An 11,266-nucleotide genomic window follows, 5' to 3' on the forward strand; every position below is an offset into this window, starting at 1 on the left:
CATATAATATGTCGTTGGAAAGCTCTTGAAATCTAATTTCGAAACCAATTATAATCAGATTAAAATATTTTGTAGGAAAAAAGATATGGCTGAAATAGTAGGACGGTGTCAGTTTTAGATAAAGTTTCATATGTCATTCATATCTTTTTCGTTATAGCTTGGATTTAATATTATAATATATCATTGGAAAGATAATTTCAAGATCTATCCAACCATATAAAATTTGGATAAAGATTATGAGGCACGAAAATAAAATCTGACTGTCTTTGAACATCTTTAAATTCGAATAGAATTAGGATTTAAGAAAAAGGAATGTTTTAAAAAATGAAAGTTTTTATTTAATTAAAATTGTTTAATCTTATCTTTTCAAAAAGGCTAATTAAGATCTTATAGAAACTTATAGAAGCTTATAATTAATCCTAATTAGTTTAGGAATAGGATTAAACCTTTGGACCCTCCCCATGATCATTGGGTCGTAGGTAAAATCCTGTTTGGGCCTAGTTTAGTATATATTTTGGCCATAACTTCCTCATTATTCATCAGAATTGGGCTTATAATATATCGTTGGAAAGGTCTTTTCAGGCCCCATCCAACTACACCATTATTAGACCCATATCATGGACCAAACTAAACTGGAATGCACGTTTTTCATAAATAAGGTAAGAAAAGAAATATTTTCAAAAACAGAAATAAGAGATATTTTAATAAAAACATCCTCATCACTAGACTTTTCACACTTTCTCTTTGTTCGATAATCAAATGACATGAAATGTATTCATCACTGGATTTGGTTTTGGGGAGACACAAATAGGTATCTACATAAGCCCCCACTTTGACTGAGTTTGGAGAAACGCAAGTTTCGAAAACAAAAGTCAAAGTATCGATAGGGACGGAGAATGATTCAGAACGTTCTGCGATCTTAAATCATTCTTGTAACGCCGATACCTGCAAACTAGCGTTAGTTAAAACAGATAAGAGAGTTAAGAAACGCGTATCTTGCACCGTCGAGCACACGTCTCTAGAGGTTACCGATTTGTTGTGAAGATCTTCCGCAAGCTAGAGAATACCGCCTGAAGACTTCTACACCTGTAGCTGCCTCCAATTTACGCTGTGATAGTCTTCGAAAAGATCACTGCTTGTTGATCCTTAATGCTGCTATGCTAGTATGTCGTCGCTTTGCTGCTTGTGAACCAGTATGTCGGTGCTTTTACTGTGATGACAATCCTCTTTTCTTTGGGAATAGTTGCCAGCACAACTCTTGTACGATGTATGACAATCCGATTTAGGGAAAGTTGGCAATGCTTCATAACAATCCATCCTTGGAAATGTTGCCACGATGAAGCTACAATCCGTATTTTGGAAAATTTGCCAAAATCCATTTTTGGGAAAAGTTGTCAATGTTTCGTAACAATCCGTCATAAGAATTTTGCTACGATCGACAATCCACATCTTGGAATATAACTCTTGAAAGCAATCCACCTTGAAAATTTGCCAACGCTATGCGACAATCCTTTTAGGAAAATATTGCCACAAATGACAATCCGCGTCTTGGAACATTTGCAAAAAAGAGTCGACCGACAATCCCCTTCGGGAAAATTTGCCACTTACTGAAATGAATGACAATCCACGTTGAGGAACCTTTGCCGAAACTTATGATGAATAGAGACCTACGACAATCCTTTGTGAAATTTTGCTATAGGGAATTGGGTATATGACAATCCAATCTCGGAAAACTTGCCAGAGATGACAATCCGAAATTGCCAAACGAAGAAGGAGCACGACAATCCATGCTTGGAAACTTTGCCAGAGATGACAATCCAATCTTGGAAAAATTGTCGTTAAAGAAGATGCACGACAATCCATATTTGGAAATATTGTCAGTTGGGGATGACAATCCAATTTTTGGAAAAATTTTCATTTAAGAAGAATGCGCGACAATCCATATTTGGAAATATTGTCGTTTAAGAAGAATGCGCGACAATCCATATTTGGAAATATTGTCTTTTAAGAAGAATGCACGACAATCCGTATTTGGAAATATTTTCGTTTAAGAAGAATGCGCGACAATCCATATTTGGAAATATTGTCGTTTAAGTGCTTGCTTTTAAACCGATACGTTAGTGCTTGTAATGAGCCAATGCTTAGGCGCTTAAGCTAAGTGAGATAATTTTTTGTCAGATCAATCACTTACTACGATTGTAATTGAGCCGACTACTAATCATGTCAAATTGCTTATAGGGGCTAACTAGCGTACCAAGGAACCCGAAATTGCTGTATGAGGTCGAAATAACCATTCTGAGAGGCTTCGAGCTCTGTCGCTGCTGAAATATCTCTAGCGTCAAGAATTGGCTCTATCGCCAGACGCTGGGATCTAGAGTCAGGCGCTGAACTCTGTTGCCAGACGCCAGATGTTGTTGCCAGACGACAGCCGTCGTCTGGTGCTGGAGTCGGGTCTTCCCGATTCTGCTCTTGCTGCCGCTGGGATGCACCTGTATTTATCTTTGACTATAGGACTTTTCTAATCTCTTTATTTATTTTAGGGTTTTCCTAAGGTTTAATGTCGCTTGAATCATTGACTTGACACGACTTAGGGTATAAACTTGACTCGATGTGATTGACTCGAGGTCGACTCGACTCGATGTGACTTACGACATGACACATGTGCACATGAATCGTGTGTGCATTGTATTGTGATCGTGGGACTCAAAAATGCAAAAAATAAAAAAATTTCCGTCATTTTTGTGGAGGGTATCGACTTTTTCCCGAAAAAGAAACACACGAAAAATAATCAAAGCGAAGTTTTTGAAGGTGCATGCTGAATGAGCTTAGTCAAATGTTGTTTGATACTATCTCTCAAGGTGCAAGGATTAATTCATCCTAGGCTATCTCAATTGTTGACTCAGTGATGAAAGTATTTGGGTAACTTAGGCACGGAGGCTAATCATTTCATACTTTGTGATGCAATGATGAGTGATGAGTGATATGACAAGGCATGCTTCAGCGTTGTGTTAAGATTTCATGACAAAGGGTTCCTAAGGGAAGTATATTTGGTCATGTATCTGTACGGTGTGTGAAAGTGACACTAAGGTTAGGCCGCAAGAGCTAAGTGTGTGGAAAGATATTATTTTTAGAAGAGTCAAATAATGGTGACTCCTAGGGTGGGTAAGCTAATGATGTAAGGATCAAACCCCAAGTCTAGCTCTAAGTAGATAGGGATGAGCATAGGAGATCCCTTGATATGATCATGGTGTGAGTGTGTGAATGTGAATATGAATGAATTTTTATTACGGTCGCACCTTGATGTGAGGTTGCCTACGTATCCGTTAGGAATCAGGCCGAACGTAGCTCTAGCCGAACCTCGCACAAGTGTGTGTATACCTCAAAAAGGTCTTTTTAAGGGTTGTAACGTGATTAGGCTAAAGGTTATAGAAGAAAGGGATAAAGGCTCAAGACCCTAGATAAGCCCCCAAGGTGAGTAACTTTGCTATTGAATATTTGTATTTTTATACTTGAGGCTTTCTACTCTTTTTCAGCTCTTTTTTTTTTACTTTTGCATTTTTTTAATTTTGAACCTTTTTGATAAGTGTGGGCAATCCCAATCAAGCGGTCTATCACTCACTTGGCATTCATGTTTCTCAGTCACGGTACCGAGCACTCGATAAGAGACGCAATCTGAGACGTATTCATATCAAATACATGTTCATGTCAAAGACATTGGAACACTTGCCCTTTTGTACACTTTTATTTATTTTTATTTTTTGCTATTTTAATCTTTTGAATCACTCAAGCTTTTGTTCGTTGAAAATTGCATAAGTTACACACCATCCCATCCCAAGGTTAGGTAGATGTAGGTTGAAAACTGAAAGGTCTATCGTTAGACGAGGCTCAAAGTGGTTTATGAATAAAGGATTGTATATTTGAAGGGTGAAAATGATATGATGTGGCTACAAGGGGTGCCTCAAATAATTGGTATACCTTGTTCTTAGTTTGATATGGATTTTTTTTTTTTTTTTTTTTTTTTTTTTTTTTTTTTTTTTGCAATACAATGATCATATGCAAGGAAATAAATGCTCATTTTATTTAATAAGTGAAGGGTAAAAATCAAACTCTAAGAAATAAATTCAAGAAAGATGATGGGTGCCTATGCTAGACTTATTGGGGAAAGGGTTTGAAAAAAAGAAGAAGAAATCATGAAATCTTGGTGAGAAGCTTGCCTTGTGCATTTGTTTCATCATTACCCTCTCTTTTTTTTTTTTTTTTTTTTTTTTTTTTTTTTTTTTTGTCAATCACATGACTCAAACTCGATTCAACATGCAATGAATGGAAGAAGGTAGGAAGAATGAAGTTTGTGATATGGAGAAAGCATGTAGAGAATGAAAAGATGATATAGATGGAGAGATATGAAAAAATTAGGAATAGAATGTACCCCCAACTCAAATGACGGAAAAAAAACCGACTCATGCATGAACCTAAGACATGGTCATGGTGACATATACAAAGTTTGTGCTAAGACTAGTGAGTGTAGGTGACATGTTAAGACTCTTGTCATGACCATGTGGCTAGACTATGTGACTAGACTCAAGCAAAGACTAAGTTAAGACTTCACGTATATGTATTAAACTGGACAGGCTGTGGTATTTTAGTCATAACTTTTGATCTGTGACTCTGATTGGGATGAAACCAACGCCAAATTAAAGATAAAACTCGGGGCTACAGATCCACAGATTATACGACTCGTAGTTCTTCCTAGAACTCCAGCTATGACCAAAACAAGTTGACGCTTGTGCAGTATACGGGAATAAAAATCCGGGTTGACTTAAAGGAACTATGACTCGACTTAAGGCATATTTATTAGCTCAAATTAATTAATCAATTAATTAAACAAAGTCCTTTAGTCTTTGGTTAGTTTATTTAAGCATATTCATAATTACAAGTCAAATCAAACGATTAGTTTAATCACATGTAAATATGCACAAGCAAATAATGCACAAGTAGTCAAATAGTCTCAACATGATGCAATGAGTTTGCAACCTAACCATGGCTCTAGTTCTCTAAAGTTCGGGATATGGTTTAGCCAAAGAGGGTCCATGGTTAATTATCCGGATGCACCGCGCGGAAGCCTAACCATGAAGGGTTGGCGCGAGTGGATGGGACACTGCGAGTTAAGAAAAATCACTTCAATGGTTTGGTGAATTCAACATTATCGAATGTACCCTTTGTTACACAGAGCGTTCAATCAGTAGATGGAACATGAATTCCCAGAGGGTTATGTCCATATGTAGAACACATATGGATTTTAGAAAAATGAGAAAAACTCAATCAGGAAGTAGGATCGAGCAAACAGTGCTAAAAACTGGTCAAAATTAGAACGCATATTTCTGGCTCAGTATTGGAAGAACTTGGCGCCAGCAAACAGAGGCCAGCGCCACAATTTGGCTTTAGCGCCTTGCAAAAGAAGTTGTCGCCTGGCGCTAACGTCAAATAATTGGCGATAGACTTTGTTCCCTGACGCTAGTTCCTACATGCCTCAGCAGCTTTCTGTGCTCGATAAATTTTCTAGTTTCACGCAGCATTATTTCGATTCTAGTTGTGAAAGATATTCCTCAAATTTCCTACGTGTAAAAATTCTATGTTTTTAACTTATTACGGATGGTCTTTCTAATGAGATCTTTTTTATGCATATGACAATAATGTTAATCAAAATTATGCACATGAAATACTTAGAACTTTTCGAGTCTCATCCACTCATTCTAAATCATTGTCAAAATAAATTTCAGTAATTAAAATAGAAATCCTCCCCAGCAGAGTCGCCAAAAACTATAGGGAATATTTCAATCATTATCCCTAGCTTGAACCCCACTGTGATCATACACTAAAGTACGGTGGCGTCCAAAGAGAAAGAAGATAGAGCAAAAGAGTCGCCAACAAGTTTTAGGAACTTGTAAATCGTTCACGAGTGTAGGCGTCGCTCGAAGTGCGCCTACGTAAAAGCATGTTGTGAATATGTTTGGCACTCATATGAAGTGGGAATTGACATAATACGATTAGGGACAAGGAAAGTAGGGAGCCGCCAACAAGTTTTTAAGGAACTTGTAAACCGTTCACGGATCATAAAAGGCAACCACGATAAAGGGACAACGAAGGCAACAACGATTGACCCGTGAAGGTTACACCCCATTCATAATCCATGAGATTACTAACTCCATATGGTTCGGAACCACGAAAGGAGGATCGGGGATGATGGTACGAAGTGAGTCATGGAGTCACATTCGCCCGTATTGGCCTCTACTCGATTCTTATAGTGAAAAGTGATTCCTGCGATCTCAAAGGCATACAAACAAAATATTCAATTCGTTCCAAACTATTATTAAACTAAATTGGTTGAATATTAATGCAACATAAATTCTAATATATTAGTGATCACTTGAATTAATAACAAGATTAAAAAGGAACCTAAATCGGTCGTCCAAATTATCTTATTAGGCGTGATTTTCAATTACATATTCCCTTTAACATGCAATATGGTGATCATAAAAATAATAGAATTACCATTAATATTGGAAGCAATTTAACAATAATATTGTAAGTAAAATCAAATATAAAATAACCTAATCATGATGCTAGCAATATTAAAATAAAATAAGTGTAATTAAATTAATTAATTACTCACATTCCGCGCGTTCCTTTAATTTGCTACATCATGAATAAACTGTTAGTAACTTCATTAAAAATATAAATCAAATTAAAATTATTAAATTAAATTAAATAAAAAGTAGAGTTAATTTGGTCCAAACCCTCAGTTATTTGTATCTTTCACGCCTTGGTTTAAGGACGGAACCTCGGGTTAAGTATAGACTCCTTGGAGTGCTTAGGGGAATTATTATGGAAGAATGATGAGGCTAGAAATTAGGTTAAAGAGGGAGAAGAGAATGATTTTTGGTGTAAGGTGAGAGAGAATGATTATTGGTGCCCCGTACATCAGATTTGAGGGGGTATTTATAGAGAAAATGTGCTGAGGGAGCACACAGAACCCTAAAATGATAAAAAACCTAAAAAAGTATCCCGTGACACGGAAAACTGTACCGTGACACGGGAAGTACCACCGTCAGACGGCAAACTTTCCCGCGACACGGTACATTTTTAGTGTGACGTGGGAAATTTTCAGAAAACGGGAAAGAAAACGCGTTAAGGGTTTACGCGGAAAAGACACGGAATGTCCCGTGACACGGCACAGGTACCGTGACACGACAGTATCCACCATGACACGGTACAGTACACCGTGTCATGGTACGGGAGACGCGGAAATTACACGGAAACAGCTCCGTGTCACGGGGAATCCCACCGTCAGACGGTGTAAATTCCCGTGACACGGTGGAAAATGCCGTGACGTGGGAGTTGTTTAGGTACGAATAATGAAAATAGGACATGGAATAGCCCCGCGTCACAGAAAAGGCACCGTTTCACGGGGATTTCCACCGTCAGACGGTGCAATTTCCCGTGACGCGGTGGAATTGCACTGTGCGCGGTGATTCCAGGTTTTTACCCGTTTTTAAAACCATCATAACTTTTGATCCGTAACTCGGAATAAGGCATATAATATATCATTGGAAATCTTATCAAGTCTACTTTCCAACCCAATTAGAATCAAGTCAAAATGATATGTAGATTTTAATATATGGCCGTTTTAGTAGAAGGGTGTCGGTTTTAGGTCGAGTTTGGTGTTTTGCTCATATCTTTTTCGTTATAGCTCGGAATTGGGCTTATGATATATGGTTGGAAAGATTATTTAAAGGCCTATCCAAAAAAATAATAATTGGATCAAAATTTTATAGCCATAAAATCATTTTCTCTCAGTGGACACGAAAAGTGGAAAATAGGTTATGGTTTAGGGAAATGAGCTAGAAATTGGATTGGTTCATGAAATATATTGGATAGAACATGGATTTAAGCACTCCAAAGATTAAATATTCAACTCAACCAATAATGGAAATGAAAGGTGTTCATGATCGAGTTTGGTTTTGGGGAGACATTTTTAGGTGTCTACAGAAGCCCCCACTTTGACTGAGTTTGTAGAAACGCCAGTTTCGAAAATGACAGTCAAAGTAACCGATAGGGATGGAGAATGATTAAAGACGTTCTGCGATCCTAAATAATTCTGTATATGCCGATACCTGCAGAAAAATGTTAGTTCTACAGATAAAAGAGTAAAGGGATAGAATGCTTATCTAACACCAGTGTATTGGTGGCAAATGAGCTTGGTAGCTTCCTATGCTTGAAGGAATCCACCGTATGACGTCTGTTGAAATGATTTCCATGCCTGAGGAAAGCCGACTAAGGAGTTTGGTAGTTTTCTAAGCCTGAAGAAAACCTACCGGATAATACTTTCCATGCTTGAGGAAAGTCAACGTTTGAATTTGGTGTCATTCTATGCTTGAAGAAATCCACCGATGATGCTTTCCATGCTTGAGGAAAGCCGACTTGGCGGTTTTCTATACTTGAAGAAAAATCCACCGATAACGCTTTCCAAGCCTGAGGAAAGCCGAATGATGAATATGGTGTCATTCTATGCTTGAAGAATTCCACTGATAATGCCTTCCATGCTTGAGGAAAGCAGATTTGGCGGTTTTCTATACTTGAAGAAAAATCCACCGGATAATACTTTCCATGCTTGAGGAAAGTCGAAAGATGATGAGATTGCAAGTCTCTGTGTATCGAGAACCTTGCGTCATGACATGATGGTGGTCCGCTTGTCCCTGGACGTGGGCTGTAGATGGTCTGCTTGTCCCCGGACGTGGGCTGTAGATGGTCCGTGTTGTTTTAAAGAATACTACAAGAAGGGGGGTTGAATTGTAGTATGAGAATTTAGCCAAACTTTTTGCGAAATTAAAATTAAGTTAGCTAAAGGAACTGAAAGATTAACTAAAGGAACTAAAGAATGCAAGAGAGATTTTACGTGGAAAACTCCTTGGCCCTAACAAGGAGAAAAACCACGACCACTTGGGATTTTGGGAAATGAATCTTCACTATAATAGGGAAAATGAACCTATTACAAGCTAACGACTCAAACTCAAGTTCCTCTACGAACTTGAGACCCTGAGGAACTAGTCACCCAACTAGTTACTCTTCTCTTCTATTTCTCTCTTCTCACTTCTCTGTTCTCTCTTCTCTTTCTCTTCTCTTTCTCTTATCTTCCTCACTTCTATTTCTCATACACAAACGTTCACTTGAACTTACCCATTCCCCAAATTACAACTCGAAAGAAAACAAACTCTAGTATAAGAACATTAAGAACACTCTTATAAACTTGTGTGGAATTTGACTCTTAACTCGGTTTGAAACTTGAAAACTTATGTGAGCAAGGGTGAGTTTTTCCAACGGAAATCAACAGCTATTTATAGACCAAAATTCGTTTAGGAAAAACTTCTTTGTGCAGCAAATCCACAACGCCACTACTCCAACCCACTAAGAAGATCATGTTCCTAAAATTAAGGAAACATGAACTCCTCAATGTGCAAGACCATGACTTAAAGAAGATCATGGAGGAGTAGGCCGTAAGTTTTTAGAAAAACGTGGGAGATTTTATTTTCTAAAGATATTTTCGAAAATCAGAAATAAAATAAAATCTTTTTGGTTAAAAAAGATAAGATTTAAAAACTTAACCACTTTCCTAAAAACTAGCATGCACATATTTTATCTTTTAGACCAATTCCACATAGATTTTTCGAGTGCAAATTAATATCTTATACTTACATAAATCCTAAAATATAAAAATATATTTAGTCTTCATGTTCTCTGATGAAGCTTCTACTCCGAGGCTTCTGTTCCTTGGGAGGAACTTCTCTTCTCTGATGAGGCTTCTTCTCTGAAGCTTCTGTTCCCTGAGGGAACCTTCTCTTTTCCAGTCTTCATTTCTGAAGCGCCAGTTCCTGTGAGGGAACTCTTCTATATGGCTAGCTCTGCTTCTGGCCTTCTTGTTCCTCATGGTATTTTTACAAGACACTTAATTGTCCTGGTCTTTATAACTGAGTACACACTTAAACAATCAAGCACTTATTAGTTTGTAAGTAAGTAAGGTTGTGTCATCATCAAAATCATTAACTCCAACAATATTCCCCCTTTTTGATGATGACAAACAAACCAAACTTACTTACAAGCAAACAGAGATAATCCATTTTATTCCTAAAGAAGGGAAATGCAAAAACAAAATACAATGCAGAATGGAAACTAATGTTTAAGGAAATAAACAATGCATAAATGAATAACTTAAGGAAAAACTGAAAAACTTGAAAAAACTTGTATATACATTATACCTGCTTGTAGATATTAGGCAGCTTGTGAAGATTTCGAACAGAGACCATAAAATGATTAAGTTTCCTTGATAGTTTGCTTCCTTTTCCCCCTTTTGGCATTATAAAAAACTAACACACACACGTATAGTATACCATAACACAGCACCAACTAGTGGTTTAGTGTTAAGACAAGAAGCATGCATAGAGAGAAAATATTCACAAAGCATATAGGCAAAAGAAACATAGACATTCATCATCCAAAACCGATTTAAAATATCGGCCAATTGTACCAAATTTGCAAGATTACCAAAAGAAATTAAAAAGTGCCCAAAATATTACAGACCCAAAAAAAATTATTTCCAAAAGCAAATAAACATAATTTTCATCAACAAAGAAAGGCTGCAAGGTAGGATAGTTTAGGAAGCAGTGCTCTGGTCATCATCAACAACAAGATCCTCCAGCTTCTTGCTGATTTGAGACACTATGTCCTTGACAGTGGACTGTCTCCCCTGTTCTGAGCTTTTGACCAGTTCCTTCACGGCAGCATCTAGAGTGAGCACACTCTTCTTCAGTTCCTCCATGTTCTGCTTTGAATCCTCTTGTTCCTTCAGCACCTTCAGGAGCATATCCTTCATCTCCTTGACATCCTCGCTGGGAACCTTTGATGGGGAACTAAAAGTTGCGAAACCTGTTCCTGCAGATGCATGCTTGCCCAGACTATGAGAGCTCGTGACTTTCTGCAATTCCTCTTGCACCCTAGTCATATCAATGCAAATGGGTACAGAGGGCTCCTTTTTCTTCAGCAGCCTCAAGCTCTTCCTTTTCTTCCTTCCCCCTGTCTCAATCACTTCCTCAACCACCTTTTCCTCTTCCTCCTCCTGAATGTCCTGCACCACTCCCTCTATGATCCCAGAAGCTCTCTCTTCTTCCCCCTCAGCTATAGCACCTACTTCCTTTGGCCTCTTATCTTTTTCTTC

The sequence above is a fragment of the Chenopodium quinoa genome, unplaced genomic scaffold (assembly GCF_001683475.1).
Source record: "Chenopodium quinoa cultivar QQ74 unplaced genomic scaffold, ASM168347v1, whole genome shotgun sequence".
Taxonomy (NCBI): Eukaryota; Viridiplantae; Streptophyta; class Magnoliopsida; order Caryophyllales; family Amaranthaceae; genus Chenopodium; species Chenopodium quinoa.